Source organism: Rhinoderma darwinii, chromosome 3 (assembly GCF_050947455.1).
Source record: "Rhinoderma darwinii isolate aRhiDar2 chromosome 3, aRhiDar2.hap1, whole genome shotgun sequence".
NCBI lineage: Eukaryota > Metazoa > Chordata > Amphibia > Anura > Rhinodermatidae > Rhinoderma > Rhinoderma darwinii.
In genome coordinates, this window is record NC_134689.1 from 22928464 (window position 1) to 22953893 (window position 25430).

At 40.3% G+C, this 25430-nt stretch overlaps 1 protein-coding gene across 4 annotated transcripts in view; it reads right to left on the bottom strand.

Moving 5' to 3' along the window:
• The window catches only part of GRIA1 (glutamate ionotropic receptor AMPA type subunit 1), a 231002-nt gene that overhangs the window by 112310 nt on the left and 93262 nt on the right, over positions 1-25430 (bottom strand). The window lies entirely within an intron of this gene.

Sequence of the window (25430 nt, forward strand, 5' to 3'; positions counted from 1 at the left end):
AAACAAAATTGGTATCACTGCATCCGTAAAAGTCTGAACTATTAACATATAGCATTACTTAATGCGCACAGTGAATGCTGTAAAAAGTATAAAATATAAAATGCCAGAATCGCTGTTTTTTGGTGAACTTTAATGTGAATTTTTTTTACAAAAAGTGATCAAAAAGTCGTATGTACTAAAAAATGGTACTGATAAAAACGACAGCTCGTGCCGCAGAAAATAAGCCATCAAACTGCTCAATCGACGAAAAAATAAAAAAGCTATGTGTAAGGGTATGTTCACACGGCCAAATTTCAGACGTATACGAGGCGTATTTTGCCTAGTTTTACGTCTGAAAATACTGCTCCAATACGTCGGCAAACATCTGCCCATTCATTTGAATGGGTTTGCCGACGTACTGTGCAGACGACCTGTTATTTACGCATCGTCGTTTGACAGCTGTCAAACGACGACGCGTAAAAATACAGCCTCGGCAAAAGAAGTGCAGGACACTTTTTTGGACGTTTTTGGAGCTGTTTTCTCATAGACTCCAATGAAAACAGCTCCAAAAACGGACGTAAAAAACGCCGCGAAAACGGCGTGAAAACGCCGCGAAAAATGCGAGTTGGTAAAAAAACGTCTGAAAAGCAGGGTCTGTTTTCCCTTGAAAACAGCTCTGGATTTTCAGACGTTTTTGTTGACTACGTGTGAACATACCCTAAAGGATCTGCCAGGCACAGCTTCTGTGTCAACACCCATAGGTAATCAGTCTGCACCTGCTTCTATGTCTGTGAGACTGACTCCATCTTCCACCACTCAGGATGGCAGGCTTAGGAGTGGGAGAGCCTATCGCAGCCTGGCCAGACTCAGCTAGCTCCCGCCCTCTGTCTATTTATACCTGCCTTTCCTGTTCCTCCTTGCTTGTGATTCTTCTCTGTTGGTTTCCTGGCCCTGCTTCAGCTTCTTGAACTACTTATCCTCTGCTTGTGACTGACCTTGGCTTTTCTGACCACTCTTCTGCTCTGCGTATTTGTACCTCGCTCATCTCCTGGTTTGACTCGGCTCGTTCACCTCGCTTGTTGCTCACGGTGTTCCGTGGGCAACTTCCCCATTCCCCTTGCTTCTTTGTATCCTTGTCTGTTTGTCTGTCGTGCACCTATTGAGTGTAGGGACCGTCGCCCAGTTGTACCCCGTCGCCTAGGGCGGGTCGTTGCAAGTAGGCAGGGACTGAGTGGCGGGTAGATTAGGGCTCACTTGTCTTTGTCCCTATCCCCAGCATTACACTATGGGTTTCCGAATATGGGAATTTTTTTTTTTTTACAAATAGATTTTTCTTTGTAAAAGGAGTAAAACATTCAAAAAAAATATATAAGTCTTGTATCGCTGTAATTGTATTGACTAGCAGAATAAAGTAAATTTGTCATTTTTACCAGATGGTGAAAGACGTAAAAATTAAACCCAAAAGAACATGGAGGATTCACATTTTTTTCCAATTCCACCCCACATAGAATTTTTTTTCAGTTTCCCAGTACATTGTATGTTACTTTAAATTGTGACAATAGAAACTACAACTCCTCCTACAAAAAAAAACAAGCCTTCACACCACTCCATTGATGGAAAAATAAAAAGTTATGGCTCATAGAAGGCGGGGAGTGTAAAACGAGAAAGAAAAAATGGCTTGACCTGTAAGGGGTTAAAGAAATGTCTAAAAATTATACAATGTGTTATATGCACCCCGAAATGTTGCCATTTAAATATACAACTCGTCCTCATGCGGCTTTGTCGATAGAAAAATAAAAATGGTACGACTTTTGGAATGCCAAGTAAAAAAAAATTGAAAAACATTGTTGCGCCATTAAGGCACAAAATATATTGCATCCTTAAGGGGTGAACAGAATTGGTCCCCTCATGTGGGTCACTAGGTCTTTTGGGCCCCTTAGGCTCCAAGGCCAGGGGCATCTGCTACCACTGCGCCCCCTATAGGTATAGTCCAGTTATTTTACATTGCATACAGTACAATTATGTCATTTTATCGCAGGGCCTGACAGAAGCGGTCGTGATAATAAAATCTGTCTGTATCTCCATTACCCTCGACATCTCAGTTGACTTTTTCCTCCAGATGGGCAGACGCTAGAGATCCTGACATCTATGATGAACGGCAGCACTTTACAATATCCCTGATCCGTGACATGACATGAAGTCTATGCACAGTGACATGTAATCTAAACACTAAGCATCTTCCCGCTGTCTCTTTAAAAAGCATTTGCTAACAAGGTCATAAATATTTATATCTCAGGCTCCCTCGAGTCCTATCATTCCTCTGCTAAGTGATTAATAATAGATTAAATGCTTTAGACTGGTTTCCACTGAGCACCTTCACTTTGTGAGGATCTGCTGCGCAGGACAGAACCGCGACTGACAGGCGCTGCTCCGGTGACATGATCGGTCTTTGGGCCGGAACGGTGGCCTTGAAATCAGAGACTATTATAAACAACTAGTTCAGATCTGGACAATGGTCCAGGGAAGCTAAAGAGGGCTGATCATTTTCATTCCATTTGATTTAGCACTGGTAAAAAAAAGTTGATGTGACTATTAAATGTGTTACTGGAAACACTGAGGTTTTTTTATTTATTGTTTTAGCATTTTTCATTTATTTTTACGCATTATTTCAGAAAAAATACAGATTTTACATTATGATTATGCTAGAATTCCAAATAATATCAACATTGTCTAAGCCAAGGAGATAGATAGATAAATAGATAGATATGAGATAAATAGATAGATATTAGATAGATAGATAGATAGATAGATAGATAGATAGATAGATAGATAGATAGATAGATAGATAGATAGATAGATAGATAGATAGATAGATAGATAGATAGATGATAGATAGATAGATAGATAGATAGATAGATAGATAGATGATAGATAGATAGATAGATAGATAGATAGATAGATAGATAGATAGAATCCAAAAATCAGGCAGCACTCCACGGTATAAGCAAGGTAGAAAAAGGTGCTTTATTGGTCCATATGTGTATATGGACCAATAAAGCACCTTTTTCTACCTTGCTTATACCTTGGAGTGCTGCCTGATTTTTGGATTCTACTACAGCAGGTCTGTTAGCCCTGACCTGGGCAGGTCGGCACCCACCTACGATTTACAAGGCTGTGCGGCTGACATTGTATTAGGACTTTTTTAGATAGATAGATAGATAGATAGATAGATAGATAGATAGATAGATAGATAGATAGATAGATAGATAGATAGATAGATAGATAGATAGATCATACCTCCCAACCGTCCCGGATCCGGCGGGACAGTCCCGGTTTCTGACCGCTGTCCCGGGCGGTCTGGAAAATGTCCCGCTGGGCGCGGCAGCTGTATCAAAACAGCTAATCGCTGCTGACAGGCGGACTGCATGCCGGACGTCTGCAGCAATGATCAGAAGAAGGCAGGAGTCTTGCGGCGGTGTTTGACTGGGATCGATGCCTGCCCGGGAGTGGACCAGTCCAGTCACCTGACCTGTCATCTGACCTCACCGGTCAGGTGACAGGTCAGGTGACTGGACTGGTCCACTCCCGGGCCGGCATCGACACCAGTGAGAACGCCGCTGCAAGACTCGTGCCTTCTTCTGACGGTGAGTGACATCAAAGCAGAGCGGGGAGTGGTAGCAGTAGGGCCGGCTACCTCTACCGCTCTCCGCTCTGGCGGCATTGTGGCACAAAGTATAAGGGGGTTGTGTGGCACTATGTTTAAGGGGGAGGGGGGTTGTGTGGCACTATGTAAGAGGGGGAGGGGGGTTGTGTGGCACTATGTACAAGGGGGGAGGGGGGTTGTGTGGCACTATGTACTAGGGTTAGGGGATTGTGTGGTGCTTTGTACAAAAGGGGGGCTGTGTGTGGCGCTATCTACAGGGGGCTGTGTGTGGAGCTATCTACAGGTGGCTGTGTCTGGCGCTATCTACAGGGGTCTGTGTGTGGCGTTATATACAGGGGGCTGTGTGTGGAGCTATCTACAGGGGGGCTGTGTGTGGAGCTATCTACAGGGGGGCTGTGTGTGGAGCTATCTACAGGCGGCTGTGTGTGGAGCTATCTACAGGCGGCTGTGTGTGGAGCTATCTACAGGGGGGCTGTGTGTGGAGCTATCTACAGGGGGCTGTGTGTGAAGCGATCTACAAGGGAGCTCATGTGAATGATTTTTCCATTGACCGGTAGCAGAGTTACACAACTGGAAAAAAAAATCCCCATCATGTAACTCTGCTACCTGTCAGCTGAAAAGTCATCCCCAAAGGGTCTCCCTCTTGACTTTCATTGTTCTCAGCCTTTTGGTTTGTCATGCAGCTGCCGCCGTGATGGGCATATGTTATACCCAAAATAGGAAAAGTAACATAAGGACGATATAACCGGATCCATAAAATTGGTGATATCCAGACAGTCTAGAGATCCCCGTGAGAATGCGCGCGCGTTATTTGAAGAAGGATGTGGCCGTGATTTGATGTGTTTATGCCGGATATTGGGCGTGGTTAGGGGCGTGGCTTAAAATGTCCCTCTTTTCCGAATTCAACAGTTGGGAGGTATGGATAGATATGAGATAGATAGATAGATAGATAGATAGATAGATAGATAGATAGATAGATAGATAGATAGAATATAAAGATATACAGATACAAGATAGATGATTGATAGATAGATAGATAGATAGATAGATAGATAGATAGATAGATAGATAGATAGATAGATAGATAGATAGATATTATTTCAGGAGATAGATAGATAGATAGATAGATAGATAGATAGATAGATAGATAGATAGATAGATAGATAGATAGATAGAGAGATAGAGAGATAGATAGATAGATAGATAGATAGATAGATAGATAGACAGACAAATTTCATGCCTGAGAAAGGCCCATGTTGATGGCTGAAACTTTCATTCACGTATGAGTGAATAAAATCTTTTCACTTTTGAAATTCATGTGGAGTGCTGCCTATTCTTTTCTATATACAAATTCTGGATTGGAGGCTGAGGTCTAGAGGCTTGGCACACACCTCAATACTTATTATTGTGCTGCTTTTCTATTTTTTAGATAGATAGATGGATAGATAGATAGATAGATAGATAGATAGATAGATAGATAGATAGATAGATAGATAGATAGATAGATAGATAGATAGATGATAGATAGATAGATAGATAGATAGATAGATAGATAGATAGATAGATAGATAGATAGATAGATAGATAGATAGATAGATAGATGATAGATAGATAGATAGATAAATAGATAGATAGATAGATAGATAGATATGTACCTTCAAGAAACTAGATACACCAACGAGGCTCAACAATTTTTCCTTGACTTACTGAGAATTATCCTCACGGATAATTATTTTTTATTTCGGGACGACTTCTTTATACAAACTCAAGTTACGGCGATGGGGTCAAATGTGGCCCCCACGTACGCAAATACATACATGATATTTCTTGTGGAGACGTTCGTCTATGTCTCCCACCACTTTAGTCAGGTCCTGAGGTGGTGGAGATACATAGACGACGTCTTCGTCATTTGGACAGGTGATGCTACTGAACTTCAACTTTTCCATACATTCTTAAATACCATAGATCCCACGGTTAAATTTACTCTAGTAAGCTCCGATACATCTATTCAATTTCTATATGTATTGATTAATATCCGGGAGGGAAGTTTGACAACTGAGCTGTTTGTAAAGACCACTGATAGGAACAACTTACTAAAATTCAATAGTAATCACCCACGCTCTATGGTAAAGAGCCTACCCACTAGTCAGTATATTCGTGCTAAGCGTATCACTAGTGAAGACAGAAAAATTTACAATACTCTTCAGAACATGGAAAAAAATTTATTCGTAGGGGTTATCCAGCGTTGCCCCTTAAACAGCAGAGGACAAAAGTGGAACAAATGTATAGGGACACACTATTAAAGATCAAGACGCGAGATCCGTTACCTGCTCGTATTCCATTTGTCACCACATTTGTGGAGAACAGTGATTCTATTAATAAAATTATTTTAAAACATTAGCCTATGTTGAGAAATAGTTTACCACATATCCCTGAAATTCAGAACAATCCTTTATTCTCATATCGGAGATCACCCAATCTACAAGATCGATTGGTGAACTCTGATATAGGTTCCGCTAAAACAAACAGACAGACCTATCTTACCAAACGCAATACTGGGTGCTTCCCATGTCTGAATTGTATTAATTGTCCTTTGATACAAAAAGTACCAAAATTTGTTCATCCATGCTCTAAACGGTCCTATGACATAAGGTTTTATCTAAATTGTATCTCTAACCATGTCATATATATTCTTGAATGTCCCTGCCATCTCCTGTACGTTGGAGAAACCTCCCTTGAATTTAAGACACGGTTAAACCAACACCGTTATACCATCCGAAAAAAAATGGTTGGATCTCCCGGTATCCAAACACTATACAGAGGCAGGACATACGGAGAGGGAAATACGTGTTTATCTGATAGACCACGTACCGATTCCACGTAGGGGTGGCAATCACATAAAATTACTTAAATATAAGGAACTACAGTGGATAGAGAGACTACATACATTGAGACCTAACAGACTCAATGTTGACTCTGTTACATCTGGTGTGATCTAGAAATGTACCTTTCCACAGGCAAGGATACGTGGGCTATAAGCTCTCTGTGTATAACAATGAGTGTATAAAATTTATATAACATTTTACGTATTTCTTTCAGATCATCTGTATTAATTTCTTCTCAAACATTTACTATGTCTACTCTGGATCTTCCATTTCGGTGTGAAAAAATTACTAGTATCGTTCCACCTTCTTAACGGTGTTTATGCGCTATTTTTGTCTCCAAAACAGTATGTTCTATGAAGTTATGTCTTAGTATCGAATCCACACTGAATGGCTAATTCTGCATATTTGTTTTTTCCTCCCTAATACTTGTGTCAGTGTCCTAGGTCACTGTGCACATGGTGCGTTTTTTACAACGTTTTTTCAGAAATTGGTGTATTCATTATTTACACTTATGTCTATGAAACACATTACTTTTACCAATAGTAAAACTATACATCTACAGAAATATCATTGAATGTCCTTGAACGGCTGATTTTGCAAATTTTGTAAAAATTTGAAAATTGCCTTTTCCTAACACATATGTCAGTATCTTATGTCACTGTGCACATGGTGCGTTTTTTACAACGTTTTTTCAGAAATTGGTGTATTCATTATTTACACTTATGTCTATGAAACACATTACTTTTACCAATAGTAAAACTATACATCTACAGAAATATCATTGAATGTCCTTGAACGGCTGATTTTGCAAATTTTGTAAAAATTTGAAAATTGCCTTTTCCCAACACATATGTCAGTATCTTATGTCACTATGCACATGGTGCGTTTTTGACAGCATTTTTCAGGAATTTGGTATTTTCATTATCTACATTTATGCTTATGAAATGTATTACTTTATTCATAGTAGAATCATATATCTATAGAAATACCATTGAATGTCTTTGAAATGGCTAATTTTGCATATTTGTTTTTTCTTAACACATTTGTCAGTGTCTTATGTCACTGTGCACATGGTGCGTTTTTTACAGCGTTTTTTCAGGAACTTGGTGTATTTATTTTTTACTCTTATACCTATGAAATATATCCCTTCTAAACAAAGTAAAACTATACATCTATAGAAATATCATTGAATATTTCTTTAATCAATCTTTTTTATATACAGAATAAAATCTAGCTTTGAATTGTTTATAATTTTGATATATTGGTGATAGATCCCATTCAGGGAGTTATCTTTATGTATGCCTAGTTGCGAGGAATTCGCTGTTCGAAGCGCTCTGCGCGTGCGCCGCTGATACACTACAATAAACCCTTATGTAGATTTCCTCACCAAGATGGCCACTGCCGGCTTCGAGACCGTGATACGCATGCGCGGAAATGCGCCACTGATACATGAAAATACATGGACCAGCGTCACTGACAAGCGCCCATCAACTTTTAGAATGCCGGATACACACTGGAACGGATCCACAGTACCACATGGTATTGTTTTTAATTATTTCCTATGGTTTACACATGTGAGGGTTTAATAGTATGCTTATCAATTAACACTTATGCTCCTTATACATCCAGCGATATTTATATTCGTCTGGTTTACTTTGTACATTGATCACTATGTATTCACATGTATGCTTTTTTTTAAATTGTAATGATTGTATTACTGCTTTTTATCTACTGTTTATGCTAATCACCTGTTAATGGGATCATGTGTCTGATCCCCATATATACCACTGTTTTACACACTTTTTGTATGCTTGAAAAAGGCTCCATACGCTGAGCCGAAACGTTGCACAAGGGCTAAATAAAAGCCATTTTTTTTCACTAAAACTTGGAGTGCTGCCTGTCTTTGGACGACTAGATAGATAGATAGATAGATAGATAGATAGATAGATAGATAGATAGATAGATAGATAGATAGATAGATAGATAGATAGATAGATAGATAGATAGATAGATAGATAGATAGATAGATAGATAGATAGATAGATAGATAGATAGATAGATGATGAGAGAGACAGATAGATAGATAGATAGATAGATAGATAGATAGATAGATAGATAGATAGATAGATAGATAGATAGATAGATAGATAGATAGATAGATAGATAGATAGATAGATAGATAGATAGATAGATAGATATGAGATAGATGGATAGATAGATAGATAGATAAAAAATATGATACAGTAGATAGATAAAGATAGATATAAAGCCTCTTAGTCTTTTCAATGTTACTTTGTTAAAAGGGCCGAAGGAAAATAAACTGACCAGAGCATGACCCCCAGTGATCAGCTGTAAGCAGTTGATCACTGTGGGTCAATTCTTCAGTAGCACCACCACATGGTAAATCAATCATAACATGGTGCCCATTGAAATCAGTCGCCTCTATGGGAGCTCAACAATTCTGAATCCCCCACTAGGGAACCCTGAGTCTCTTATTATACAGATTATTGGTGTGACAAGTGACCACTGTAGCTGTGGTAGTCATAGAAGCTGCAATGGGGCCAAGTCAAGTTCAAGAATGGCCCATCTTGGAATTAGCAATAGTGTCTTATGAATTCTAGTTACACCCCTGCTTACACATAGTAGCACCTATTGTTATTCACCTAATAGGGCTATATCAGTAACAGGGATAAAGTCTTTATGCGTTATGCTAATTTTTTCCTATTGGCTGGAACATTGACGCAACTTGAAGCTTCTGGGCCCCAATGCAAAATCTGTAACAGGGCCCCCAACTATTACATTTCATTTATCCGATTTGGCTACTTTTATGGGACAGAAGGGTATTTTGGTCCTCATCTGGTTCCAGGGCCTCGTTGCGACCACAACCTCTGTACCCCCCTATATTTAAACCTCTGCGTGGATCAAGACTATAGGAACGGTGCATGCTGTCTATCATTTCTTTAGTTTAGTTTCTTTAGTCTCGTAAGCATCTCTAAAGAAAAATTCTCAACAACTCTTTTCATCTCAGTAAAAGAAACCAGAACATAAGAGCCCAATGCTACAGAGACCATTGATTCCAACAAAAAAGTCAATGATGAGTGCTACTTCCAGGGTTATCTATTGATCAGTAGCATCTCATTGCTACCTATGTTCTACATGCCATGTTTTGAAGTTTGTCATCTAGGTGAATGTCTCCTTCTGTTGTTCCCGTGGCCACGGGAGCGTATGCTTACAAGTCATCTGAGCTGTCCACAATCAATTTGTTAAAGGGGTTGCCTCCGATTGCCCCCGTTCCTGCTCCATGCATTCCTGGCAAATAGATGGTCTTGCCGAGGAAAGCTCTGGCCAGCCAGGCATTTCATCTGCAGTGGCCACTGGAGGGGAAATGTAGTATTACATTTCACAGATGAATGATCGTTGCTGTAACATATGGACGGCCCGAGTCTGCCAGAACAGGATCTGCTCATTCAGAACTGCTCTCCATTTTGTCTCGGGACCCTCCTCTATGATGTCCTAATAGGTCATATGGAGAGGGACTATAGTCCTGAGGCAACCCTTTTGACATTTTATTATGTTATTGAACAAAACTAAAGTAAAAGATGTCTTCAAAGTACCAAACCTCCATCTAAGGGACGACACAATTTATTTGGCAAAAAAATGCCTTTGTATGTGCCTAAAAACATTTCCAACTTTCTTCTCATCATAAAGAAATAGAGTAAAGTTGCAACAGAATAGAGAAAAAAATATAAGGGAAGGGGGTCGGGGAGGAATACAGGGAAAGAAAATGTCTTAAAGGAACAGTGTCACGAAAATATTTTTTTTTACATCAGTTTGATTTGTGTTTTATTAAAAACTTTTATATTTATTTGTGTGTTTGTGTTTTACTTTTTTTTATTTTTGAACTTTTTCTTCCCTATGGGGGCTGCCATTTTTTTTTCCATTTCTGTATGTGTCGATTAACGACACATACAGACATGGAATACGGCAGCTACAGTCCCATAGTGAATGCGAACGGGGCCCGCTCCATCCACTATGCTGTACGCCGTCTGTGTGGGAACAGCGCATGCGCCGCTCCCACACAGTCCAAGTTGAACTGTGCGCCGTCCGGCGCCATTTTCCTGTAGACCGGAAGTCGCGGCCGGACAGTAAGATTACTACTTCCGGTCGCGGCTTCCGGACTTGTGCACTTGGAGCGGCGGTAGCAGACGGAGCGGACGGACCGGAGGGAGCGGCGGCGGCAGGAGCAGATAAGTGATTTCTATGTATGTTCGTGTTTTACTATGTGTTTACTAGTGTATGTAAACCTTCTACACTGTGTGTTAGCTCAAAAAATGGCGACACACAGTGTAGGAGGTTTGACCGTTCAATCCCCTCGTTTCTCCCAGCACTAGCCAGGATAAAGGAGGGGGGGATTCTGAGAGCTCACTAGAGCGAGTGAGTTTTCTCAAATTTTGCAGCATAAAGCAATGTGGTTGCTTTACCACATGCAATGCTGAAATTATGGGAATTGCTCCATCTAGTGACCAGCACTGGGAAATATTATAAATTAGAATCTAATTTATAATATTTCCTGACTCGTGAAAAAAATTAAAAAAATTAGAACAATGTTTAATCACCTATACACTAATTGTTTAACTAAAAAAAAAAGCGTCACATTCCCTTTAAGGAACATTGGCCCTCACCTAAGTTTTCATATTAATTAGGTTCTATCTAAAAATGCAAAGCAGCCGGGGGGGGGGAGGGGTATATATAAAGCTTGATAATTGGATGAGAACGTTAATACAAGTGGAATTGTTCCTAAACATTGCTGTAAACTATCTAATCGTAATGTAGTATGTAGTGTATAGTCATTCAGATGGCGGCCGTTGTTTGCTAGCGGCCCTCTGCTTTGACTCATAGAGGGGGAGGCCCTCAAAGAGCATATGAACAAGGGTTGTCTTGATGGGTAAGTATCATTTAGCCTATGCTGTAAGAGATTTGTAGATTATAGAACTGTAGAATTTGTAAAACATTATCAGAAAAATATTTACAGAAAAATATTAAGAATTTGTGATTTTTTTTTCGGATTAATAAAGTAGGTTATGAAAACACCTCAATTATATTTGAACTCCAGCTAAATCTGTCTTGAAAACCCCATAGCACAAAGTGGCAAACATCTGCATTCCCGGAGGAAAAATGAAATTTTTTTTAAAAAAGAAGTTTACATATTTTTAACTAACTCTGGATAACTGTCAAAAAGTTATTGTGTGTGACTGCTTTATCTCGTCACCCGTTTCCATCAATTTTTGTATTGTCCATATTTGCAATGATTAAGTGCATGCTGTCATGCTATTTCAGTGTGACAGTCCAAAATGGTCTACTGTCAATGTGAACAGATCAAAATATGCTTAGTACCGGCATCTGTTCCATCAATTTCCATCTGTTTTTTTCTTTCTCTCAGATAACAGGCAAATTCAACCGAAAATAAATGGGAATTGAGGATAACCGTGAACACATGAATAATACAAATAGAGACGAGAGAAGTTGTGAAAATGAAGGTCAACAGATACATAATGATCCAACAAAATAGATGGTAACTGGACGACCAATCTGAGGCATCATGCCTCGGGAAGGGCCGTGTACACATAGCCGGTATAAAGGCACCAGGAGTCCTTGAGGTTCTGTACTTCAAAGCAGTAGGCACTCTTAATGGCTACGTTTCAGTGTGATTTAACCTAGGCTTTAAGAATTTTTAGATTATTGGATTGTAGAATTCATAGAAAAATATCATAAAAATATTCTGAGAAAAATATTCAGACTTTTTGAATTTTTATTTGGTGAATAAAGTAGGTTATGAAAACGTCTTTATTGTATTTGGCACTTTATGTGCCACCATATTTTCCCATAGAAGTCATAGGAATTAGAAAAAGCCTATCTGAGCCTCTGTCTGACATCGGACACAGTACGGCATGATAGACCTCTATGAGTACTGTATTACGGTGCCATACAACTTTATAGAAAGCCATAATAAGATCGTGTGCATGAGCCCTTATTTGGCCATTTCCTACTCATAGAAATTAAGATATCCAGCGTGAAATAGAAGCAATTCAAAATTATATCTCTATGTAAATAAATAGGAAGCTCAGAAATGTATGCTTTGTCCTGTCGGGGGAAAACGTCATCTGCCAGATATAGCAACAATTTTGTTAGTTCAAAAAAATTGAACACCATAGAATTAATGAAACATGCTGGCCAGCATCACCCCAAATATGACATAGCAGTCATAGTAGACTGTAAAGATCTCACTGTATAGGCATATAGTGCCCTCCGTCTCCCATAGGCTACCATTTTTTGTTTTTATTGATTTTTAAAGATTTTAATTAACAAACCTACTCCAAAAAAAGTATAAAGATAGGGGGGGGGGGGGTATATGGATATAGATAGGCAAAGGAATCACCCTGGATCGCTTACTACCATAAAGGTTCCATGTAATCCATAAGAATCATAAAAAAAGAAAGTATAGGTCCCTATGTAAGCAGAAAAAAAGTAAACTTCATAGTATACATTTTTGCAGGATGTCTCTGTATAAAATAACGCAGCAGACTACGCTATTCCATAAAGTTGTAGAAAAAAAAAAGGTATACTGATGTTTACCAGTCGGACGGATGGCCGACGGATGCCAAAGGCCTTTTCGTACGTTTGACATATGCGCTGGAGCTTTTGCAATGCAAATGCAGTGTTAATTCAGCCTAATCTCCATGACGCTTTTTCCCAACACCCGAAAATGTGCCAGCTGTATAATGATCACCTTGCCCTACACAGGTGCCAGTAGGTAGGGGCACACAGTCACGTGACAGTTAGGGCATGTTCACACGGCAGCGTCCAATACGCCTGAAATTACGGAGCTGTTTTCAGGCGAAAACAGCTCTTGAATTTCAGACGTAATTGCTCGTACTCACGTTTTTCGCAGCGTCAATTACGGACGTAATTGGAGCTGTTTTTCAATGGAGTCAATGAAAAAAGGCTCCAATTACATCTCAAGAAGTGACATGCACTTCTTTGATGTGGGCGTCTTTTTACGAGCCTTCTTTTTACGCGCCGTCTTTTGACAGCGGCGCTTAAAAAAAAAGACAGTGTGCACAGAACATCGTAACCCCATTGATTTCAATGGGCAGATGTTTGCCGGCGGTTTGATGCCGTATTTTCGGACGTAATGCCTTAAACACAACAGGGATAAAATCGGCCGGTTTGCATTAGTTTTGCATCCGTTCCGGGCCGGGCAGATCTGGACAGTGACATCAGGGGCAACTCCTGAAGGGGAATCCCCATGTGGCCGGTGATTCCACTTCAGGAAAAGCCCCTGTCGTCTGTGTCCATTTATGGACACAGAAACGTTACTGGCTTCGCCTGGTGTGGAATCCCCGGTCACAGAGTGTTCGGGGATTCCGCTTCAGGAGTTTCCCCTGATGTCACTGCCCAGATATGGACAGATACATCAAGCACTCTGTCCAGGAGCGGAATCCCCGAACACACGGGGATTCCGCTCCTTCAGGGAGCTAAAGTGGGGCTAGCACATAGCACAGCAGGGAGATACCTCCCTGCTCTGCTATAGTGGCGTCGCTACAGTAGTAGCAGCTGCAGCAGCAGCAGCTGCTAGCGGCGCCATCGGCCATGGGAGGTGTCGCCGGGCCAGGGCGCTTTTAAAACAACCTGCTATACACCCCGGCCCTGCCACACAGTGTATAAACTTACCTCCAGCGTACAGCCATTCGTCCGAATGGCATAAACTCCTCCTCCTCACATGCACTCTGCGCTGTGAGGAGGGAGCGACGGAATACATGGCCATCACTCGGGACACATTCCGGTGATGGCCGTGTATTACCCGGCCCCATAGACTTCTATGGGAGCCGGGCGGCCGGGTAAACGGCCGAAAATAGGACATGTCCCATTTTTTGACGGCCAGGTTTCCCGGGCCATCAAAAAATCGGTTGTGTGAATAGCCCCATTAGGGGTCTATTGTTCCTACTGCATAAAACGGCCGTCACCCGGTCGGGAAACGCTGTCGTGTGAATAAGGGCTAAATCGAGGCGTAAAACGCCCAAATTACGGCTGTAAATAAAGCGTGTGAACATACCCTCAAGCTCTGCCCAGAGCAGGAAATATTTCATTAATGTGATCATGTAACCTAAAATAAAAAATAAGACTTTTTTGCATTTCTGTTTCCGATCACTAGTATTCTCTAGGTGAGTGCACTCCAACCTGTAGCTCTCCAGCTGTTCCAAAACTACAACTCCCAGCATATGGCAGCCGAATATATACAGGATGAATATACTTCAAAATAATTGCCCATTTATGGCACTTTTTTATTTGTGCTGGATTATTTTTGAATAAAAGATAAAAAAGATTGGTGAGTGTTGCGGATCTATTTGTACTTCTGGGTGGATTATATATTACAACAATGTTAATTCAGAAAATCCATTTTAATAGAAAGGCCATTATTCTAGATTAAAGTTTTTGGATCACTAAAGAAACTGAACGTAACCAGAAGAAATAAACAGAAAACAGGCAAAGTCCATGAAAATGATGTTACTCTGCAGAACTGAACCCAAAACTCCATGACAAAAGCAATTGGGCTCCTGCACTAGGCTCAAGGCCAGATTTACTTACAGGTACAGTAGGCCTAAACCTATAGGCGTCCCTGAGGTTAGAACCAGCTTCTGAAGGAAATATACACATGAATACAATGAACAGTATGTATTAATATGTAAATTATGGGTATTAATATGTTAATTAGGCAATTGTAAAGCTGTGGGAGTGAGAGGAGGACACACGAGTGGAATAAAGGGAAGGCTGCAAAGGGCGCTAGATGTTATCAGGAGCACATTAAAACGTTCTGCTTTATTTTACTTGAGAAAACATAATTTAAAGCCATACATGACTTAACCTGTTGCCGATGTTAGATGAGCATACTCGTCCTGCTGATTGGGCACAGCCTTTGTGATCAGGAGTGGGGCTACGGCTGTAACACACAGCCACAGCCCCACTCTAACGGTGAATATCAAAGGAACCTCTGATCTTCATAGTTTAACTGCTTAGATGCCACGAGGGGGCTCCCTCTGCCAGCTCATTGGTACCCCGCTACATGGGTTACTATGGAAATTGGGGCCTAACGAAGGCCCCCAAGTCTGCCAGAAGCATCTGCCTATTAGCCACTCCTGAGATATTGCCTAATAGGTTAACTGTCAGTGTAAGGCCTTATTCACATGAACGTGTTATACTTCCGTGCTACGCGCGTGATGTTCACGCGAGTCGCACGGGCCTATGTTAGTGAATGGGGCCGTTCAGACTGTCAGTGAATTTCACGCAGCGTATGTGCGCTGCGTGAAACTCATGACATGTCCTATATTTGCCCGTGTTTCGTGCTGCACGCACGCATTGAAGTTAATGGGTGCGTGCAAATCGCGCTCGGCACACGGAAGCACTTCCGGGTGCCGCGCGTGATACGCGCTACAGTAGTAAAAACTATGAACGAAAACAGAAAAGCACCACGTGCTTTTCTGTTTGTAAACATAAAACCAAAGTGTCATCATGATGCCGGCTGCACGAAAATCATGTGCAAAACGCAGCGTTATTTGCGCGCGCAAAACGGACATGTCCATGTGAATAAGGCCTTACACTGACATGCAATAATGCTCTGGAATACCATGTATTCAAAGCATTATAGAAGCGATCAATCGATCACTGCTAGAAGTCCCCTAATGGGACGAAAAAAAAAATTTCATAAATTTTCACAAAAAAACGACTCACCCCCAAAAAAAATTATAAAAATTACTCAATAAGTTACATGTACCCCAAAAGGGTACCAAGAAAAACTACAACCTGTCCCGCAAAATGTACGCCCTCATACATGTTAGTCGACGGAAAAATAAAATAGTTATGGGTCTCAGAATGCGGAGACACAAAAATGACTTTTTTCATAAAACATGTTATTATGGTGCAAAAGTACTAAAACAAAACAAAAACGATACATATTTAGTATCATCGTATTTGTACTTTGTAACATAAAGTTAACTTGCTATTTTTACCACACAGTAAACAGCCTCAAAAAACACAAAAAAATTGCCAAAATTGCTATTCCCCCCCAAAAATTGATAAAAGCTAAATCAATAACTTATATGAACCCCAAAAAGGTGCCATTGAAAAAAAACTAGTTCCTAAAAAAAACAATCCCTCACACAGCTACGTCAATGGAAAAATCAAACAGTTATGACAGAATGTCACGAAGAGACAATTTAAAAAAATTGATCGGTCCAAGAGGCTGGTGCTTAAATGGGTTAAGGTGATGGGCACACTAGACGTTCTGTGCCTACTGTCCTAAGCTAGTCCTGGCTAAAATAGAGGTCACGCATAGCAACCATTTATTGTTCAACATATCCCAAAAATGTAAATAATTTGAAATAGTTCAAAAGTATAAAAAAAATCTCTGAAAATACCGCCTTCCTTTGTTTAACGGACTTTCGGCATCATGTGAAATTTGCATAACTCACTGGTTATATTGGACACAAGCATTCAGCATTATCCCTTATTTAAGTAATATGTTACCTTAGACCGTTATATAAATGTTGTAAAATGTGTATATTTAAATAAAGTGCGGAAAAAAAAGACAACATCAATATTTTATGAAAAAGTGGTCAAATATTAATGTTTGTGCATAGAGTATCACCAGGTATGCAGAGTAGAGCGCCACACGTGAGCATAATCTCATCAATTACGCCTACTGCTGGGATATAATTATTAGTTGGCACCGCACTGAATATTCCACTGCTCATCATTGAAGACAATCATTCTGTCGACTGGTAGAGGCTGAGGCATCATTTGTGTAATGGCCAAGGTTAATCATAGAGCGGACACCGATAGGGTGAGTAGCATGGCTCCACAAATGACAGCGTATCAGTATCTATGATAAACAGGTCCTCCGAGAGGGATTGGAGACTGAGGTTAAACCAGACGTGTACTAACTGCATACGGCGCAACATTAAATTATGGCTTCGTCCATTGGTGTCAGAGACAAATCTAGAAGACATCTAGTCGCTATGGTTCATCCTTAATGACGGCTGCTGGCTTGGATTTATCTTCATCATAAATTCATAAAAATAAATATCCTTTCTCTGGAAGAAAATGTACTACTTTATTTACATGCTCCTTTTATTTTTATTAGAAAATCAAGTTTATGCTTAAAGTGAATGTCCTCCCTTGAACGCCATTTCAAAATTCTGTGCTGATTAATCTTTCAATATATTTTCATAGTGGTTGGAGCTTTGTTTTTATGACATAAAGCTCCAAATCCTCTGCATAGACGTATATTTGAAACATAACATTCTGTTTGCCTGCAGCCACCACTAGAGGGAGCGTAGGAGATTACTGCATACAGTTCATACATTAGACTCAATAATAACAGAGTATGCATTGGGCTCCATCTAGTGGTGGCTGCAGGTAGCCAGAATATTCTGTTGCAAATTTATGTCTACGTTGGAGATTTGGAGCTCTGTATCCCAAAAATAAATAAAGCTCCAAACGCTAAGAATAAATTTTTCGAGAAATTAATTATTTTGAGTTTAAAAACAACATGGTGTTCACGTTGGACAACGGTGGACATTGACTTTAAGTTTGAGTGGTGTATGTTAAACCTTATCTGTCTAAATGTTTTTATTAGAAGGGTTCTGTCATTTTTTAAGGGAATAGCAGGTACATTTATAAGTGTTAAATAATATTTGATCCATAAAAACTACTACTCGATCGTGGCATTAACTGCAGACAGCGATGTATATAGAGGAAATGGCTCTGTACCTAGTGCTGGTTAAAGGGGATGACCACTTTGGACAATTCTTTTTTGCTATAAGGGTCGTCTGTTGATAAGCTGTTCATGAGTGGTGGGTTGCTGGGACCAGTAGTGATCAGCTGTAATCTGTATATCATCCTAGCAGCAAGTGTTCAATTTCCTTGCAGCACCACTGGTGGGGAAATGGAGCATTACACAATTCCCATTGAAATCAATGGGCGGTTAATATAATAAGCCAATGAGCCAGATCCTCCTTAACGTAAGAGGCCTTTTATAGCCACTCTCTACTTAATAAATTTGGTTCCTAATCGAGGGAACCCCCTCTATTTTTCTCAATATTACCAAATAGGTTATTTGAAAAGGGATTTTTAAAGCCAGACAATCCCTTTAAAGGGAATGTGACGCTAGAAATTTTTTTTATTTTTTTTTTAGTTAAACAATTAGTGTATAGGTGATTAAACATTGTTCTAATCTTTTTAATTTTTTTCACGAGTCAGGAAATATTATAAATTAGATTCTAATTTATAATATTTCCAAGTGCTGGTCACTAGATGGAGCAATTCCCAAAATTGCAGCTTTGCATGTGGTAAAGCAACCACATTGCTTTATGCTGCAAAATTTGAGAAAACTCACTCGCTCTAGTGAGCTCTCAGAATCCCCCCCTCCTTTATCCTGGCTAGTGCCGGGAGAAACGAGGGGATTGAACGGTCAAACCTCCTACACTGTGTGTCGCCATTTTTTGAGCTAACACACAGTGTAGTAGGTTTACATACACTAGTAAACACACAGTAAAACACTTACATACACAGAAATAACTTACCTGCTCCAGTCGCCGCCGCTCCCTCCGGTCCATCCGCTCCGTCTGCTACCGCCGCTCCAAGTGCACAAGTCCGGAAGCCGCGACCGGAAGTAGTAATCTTACTGTCCGGCCGCGACTTCCGGTCTACAGGAAAATGGCGCCGGACGGCGCACAGTTCAACTTGGACTGTGTGGGAGCGGCGCTTGCGCCGTTCCCACACAGACGGCGTACAGCATAGTGGATGGAACGGGCCCCGTTCGCATTCACTATGGGACTGTAGCTGCCGTATTCCATGTCTGTATGTGTCGTTAATCGACACATACAGAAATGGAAAAAAAAATGGCAGCCCCCATAGGGAAGAAAAAGTTCAAAAATAAAAAAAAGTAAAACACAAACACACAAATAAATATAAAAGTTTTTAATAAAACACTAAAATCAAACTGATGTAAAAACATTTTTTTTCGTGACACTGTTCCTTTAATGACAGTCCCCAAAAAAGAACAGAAGGACCTCGTTCATTTCGGTATTCTCCACCTTTCGATAAATTGTAGGACGGGCCACATGACTCGTGGCTCGGTTAGCCCAATAGAACTCATAGAAACTGCAATTGCTACTTCTATATCCACAAGCCCTTAATCCAGATACATCTATTTTCATTACTGCTCCATATCACAACAGATAAACTTGGGTTCATATCTTGGATACCATTGTATCAACACAGCAAATCTACTGATAAATCTAAGGAGGCCTCAGCACACACAAATCTACAGAGCCATTTTTATCAAATGCATCGGTGCCTGTATGGAAACTAAAATATTGGTGACCAAAGTGTAGAGCCTAAACACCAGCTAAGGATCAGGTATTAGAACTTCCAGGTAATACGATCAATAGGAACTAAAAGGCTTTTTGTGAAATAACCCATACCAAGTGATAAGCCCCAGAAGCTCTACTGTCAGCTTCAGAAGGCCATTGTCCATGCTAGTCCTCATAGGCCCTAAAATCATGTCACAGCTTAGGCCCACCAGACAATCCTTTGGTTCTCTGATGGGCTAGTCTAACATGGAATTTGTATGTTCACCGTGCTCTTCCATGGGTTTCGCCGAGTTACTCAGGTTTCACACTCCAAGCAAAATATTGAGTCAACATAATTGTCTTTCTATAAACTTGGCCCTAGATTGTGCTATAAGGAAATTAGATTATGAGCCCAACTGGGGACAAACACCATAGGGAAACATGGACCTGCCATTCACCAATGCAGTAAAGTATTTGTGGGTCAAGAATGATCAAGATCAAGCAAGGTCAAATTAATATTCTCATATGATAAGATATGAATGACTACACAAGCAAAGCAAAGTCACAGCAGGAAAATTATATATTTGGGGTAGAATAGTATTTCCTTTTATTAATTGAATGTCATCTATAGATGTGTCCTTCCTTAAGTTATCCCTAAACCGGACATATTCCGACATGTATGGTGCGAGATGTTAAACAAACACGTAGAAAAATATATAAACCTTCGACAGAAGTCATCCATCAGCCATCCGTCATCCATAGACTTCCATGTTAAAAAAAAATATTAATTTATAAGTGTTTTTACTGGATGGCGCGAGATTGTATTGAATTGGTATCATGACAAATTGTATAACTTTACCATATTCAAGAAAAGTTAAGGGTGGACACATCTGTAATTCCATCTCATTGAATGAGTCTACAGATCTCTCAATGCCTGGCTATATTTCTGCCAGTAATATCATGCTCATGTTCCAATTAACCACAATCTCAGTATGGTTCTGATAATAAAAAGCTACAGGGATTTCACACACAGTTATCCTCACAGTTACAGACGCTTTGCTCTTCCAGTCCCTTTTCACATGTATATTCTCACTTCAACAGACATTGCCAAGAACTGTCTGGCCTCCTCAAGAATTCTTCCATCATTCTATCGGCACCACATATCCTTGGTATGTCTTCCAACAACCCCACTACACGCAACGAATGACAGGCTGCCAATGTAGACAATACAGCTTTATCCATGTGTTATCCCTCAATGATGGATACATTTAATCCACCCAGAAGGAAATATAACTGTTCAAACAAAAAACAGATTTGCTATTCTCGCATGTGGCATATTGATGATGTTACGTTTCTTAAACGTTGCTTGTTCAGTTTGGCTTGCTTTGGTGTTTCTTGAGGTGTAGAAAACCAGTCTGGGGTCTCACTCACTTGCTCTCAGAGGTGTCTGTGCCTGTCCGTATACATGGATTGGGAAAAAAAACTGCATCTAAATTTTTACAAACCGCTATCTGAAATTTGGAACTGTGTTGACATATTAATGCAGGCAACAAACCACCGTAGTATTACCAATACCTGCCACTTGAGAGATATTTTTATATTGCATTATATAGCAAAGGTCAATGCGTTTCAACAGACTGGTAAAGGGGTCCATGGCAGCTAAATGTTTTAAGGAATATTCCGGACAAAATTTAAGATATCAGTATTGTTCTGACGCACCCCCTTCAGGATTTACTCCCTCCATTGCCATTCTTGAAGTTTCTCACTACCTTCCTCTTGATCAGCACCTCTTCCAGGGCACCCGGGATGGGCCTAATAAGAGTGTAATATAGAGCATGTGGGGGGCTGATACATGACATACTCCCCCGAGGACTACCTGTAGTGCTGTTGGAAGTAGTTGCTTTTCCAGTTTGGTAGACCCAAAATAATTTCACAAATTGGTTAATTGATCTTGCTAAAATTTGGCCGTGACTTAACAAACCAATGGTTCAGATGTCTCTAAACAACACCCCAGTAAAGGCATGATTTCTGCTATGAATATATTCTATATGTCTAACACATTATAGGTCCAGCTGAGGGTCCTTCTAAGTTTTTTTCTGGCCCTAAATATTACCTGATGATGAAGACTATGGGTTAAACAATATTTCTTAAATTTTACCATCTCTCTACAATACATAGCACTTATTGCAAGACTTTGCCCCTATGCAGCAGCATGCATGTCACAGGCAGCGTGCAAACTCCCGCCCACTTCAGAGAAGGATAGAGATGATTGGTTGGCTATTGCCTTACATCATCTACAGGAAACAGGAAGTAGCCTAGAGGAGATTTGTAGTTGTCACCCGATGCATTCTGGGATTATTGCTATGCAAACGGCCCTGACACATTCTCCCTGATACTTTCTTATTCGGAAACCTACAAGAATCAGCAGTAACATCAGATATCACGATTACAGGAGAGCATTCACGTGAGAATATATGGTTTTCCGCAGTTTCCCTTTAAGATTTTATATAATGGTAATAGCTGAGAATCATTTTAAACTGTGCCATGTATAAAAGATTTTTTAGCTCTGTAATATTCAGCAAAATTCTTTCCGGCAAGTTACGGCAGCTTTATAGTTTGTATTTAGGGCAATTTTCCTCTCTATGGAACAGAGGAAGAGCAGTTCACAAAGACTTTATCTGATGATATTGCTGAGTAATATGTTTTACAATCACGGTGTGCTAGTCCTCGGCTTATTCCACTGCACGGCTTGAGATCATCAAAACACACTCTGTCACTAACACGTTATGTACAGCTATTTCCTCCATTGTCTAAAGTCATTATTGTCAGGGTAACATGTGAATTTCTTTTGTTCTGTGAAAAAAGAAGTTGGAAAATTGGATATTGTCAATGGTAATGCTTGAGAAGGGCATATGTGTACTAGCCCATAGCAACTGGGCAACCATTACCATGTAAACCCACTTAGAAGCAGCACTTTGAAATACATTAGGGAATTGCTTAAATATCAATTCCCTTATATATTTGACAGTAACTAAATCCCTCCTGGTAACTGTGCAAGCAGAGACGGGTATGAGGGGGCATTAAATTCACTGTAGTTATCCTGTGAATCCATCAGCAGGCTACAATCTCTTATTATAACGGAGAAATCCACATAAATGATCTTCTGATATAACATAGAGGATCACATCGATCACATGTAGGAGGATCACATCGATCACATGTAGGAGGATCACATCGACCACATGTAGGAGGATCACATCGATCAAAGATCACCACTTAGGCTCTGTTCACATCTGCATCGGAGGCTCCATTAGGGGCCTCTGTCGCATTCTGCGCTATTTTGTCTGGTAGAATGATGAACACCATGACGGAAACCCGATAGAACCCATCAAAGTCAATCAGTTCCATCGGACACCTCTGTTTTCTGTCTTGCAACTGATCTTGTGGCTCAGTGTTTTTTCATTGTTCGGTTCCATTGACGAAGCCGAACAAGGAAAAACCTGAACGCAGATGTGACCGAAACCTTATTTCCAGATTTGGAGAATTGTAGAGAGCTCATATCCAGATTTCTGTTACTGGATTCTAGAGTTGAGAAAATGTTTAGCTTGATTTGCTTTTGGACAATTCGCCAATAGAGATGAGCAAATCGATTCTACATGAAGTGAATTCGGCCAGAATTTCCCAGTTTTGGATTCAACAAAAGCTAAAACTTTTTCACGGTGAATGATTTGCGGCAAAATTTACAGATTAGAAAAATGATCACATGACTTCGGACAGACTTTCCAATAATGCATTGCAGAAAGCCTGCCCGAAATCCCTGCCTCTAGCACAGCCAATCATGACGGTTATAAACTATAAAAAGTCCTAGAAGACATCAGAGAGTCAGAAACGAGTTTTCAGGGCAATCAGGGAAATTGCGATTTGGGTCTAATTTATTAGGACCAAACAAATCGGACCCAAAACTAATTTCAGGTAATTCGCTCGTCTCTACTCAGCAACCATTAGGATGCATTTGCTAAGTATGAATTTGTCTTTTGGCTTATTTATGAGAATAATTGGTAAAAATTTGCGAATTTGCCTGTTATAGGTATGTTTGACTCTTGAACCTTAAAGGGAGACTTCAACAGAATAGGCATGGTTATAGGGGTTATCTGGTTTTATGTAAATAAAGCTTAAATTAATCCCCACCTTTTCATTTTCATGACATTTTTAGGTCTAAAGATCTGGGTTGATTAATTTTTTAATATATATTTATAACGGTCAGAGCTCTGTTTTTCTGAAACAGAGCTCCAAATCCTCTGCTGAGACATAGATTTCAGAATATAACATTCTGGCTGCCTGCAGTTACCACTAGTGGGAGTTTAGGGGCTAAGTGAATACTGTCTTATTATTGAGTTCAATGTATAAACTGTACAGCTCCATCTAGTGGTGGGTGCAGGTAGCCAGAATTTATCATTTAACGCTATGTCTTTGCAGGAGATTCAGAGCGCTGTATCAGCAAACAAAGCTTCAACTGCTGTAAAGATATTATAAGAAATTAATCAGCAACATTTTTGGGATCTATTATGATTAAAAAAAATGGTCTTCAAGGATGGACATTCACTTTAAAGGGGAAATGCACCAGTGATTTCCTGCGAGAGAGCCAGATAACTTCTTGGAATGATGTGGTACAACCAATAATATGGTTTCCTCCTTTGGGTATAATAAATGGTTTTATATAATTAAACCCATAGAATCAACTTTGAACAGCATTTTGCTTTATCGTACATATTGTATAGAAATAATATAGATAACAATTTGTCAAATTTATTGAATTACTGTTATGGAATAGCAAGTTGAGCAATTTCCCCAAAACTGCAGGAGACTGCCGGGAGAAAGCGTTCAAATAAATTTGCAACCTCAAATCCATCACATCTCTGATCGACAGAGTCTCTTGCTGGGTTCACACGAGCATGTTACGTCCGTAATGGACGGAACGTATTTCGGCCGCAAGTCCCGGATCGAACACATTGCAGGGAGCCGGGCTCCTAGCATCATAGTTATGTACGATGCTAGGAGTCCCTGCCTCTCCGTGGCACTACTGTCCCGTACTGAAAATATGATTACAGTACGGGACAATTGTCCTGCAGCGAGGCAGGGACTCCTAGCATCGTACATAACTATGATGCTAGGAGCCCGGCTCCCTGCAGTGTGTTCAGTCCGGGACTTGCGGCCGAAATACGTTCCGTCCATTACGGACGAAACATGCTTGTGTGAACCCAGCCTAAGGGTATGTTCACATGGAGTTTTTTGCAGGCAGAAAATTCTGGCTCAAAATTCTGTTTGGAATTTTGAGGCAGATTTTGATCTGAATGCACGCCATTTGCCGCGTTTTTTTTGCACCGTTTTTCGCTCGCGCCCATTTAGCGCCGCGGGCAAAAATGCAGCAAAATACCCTTTCTCTTCCTCCCATTGATATCAATGGGAGGTCAGAGGCGTAAACACCCAAAGATG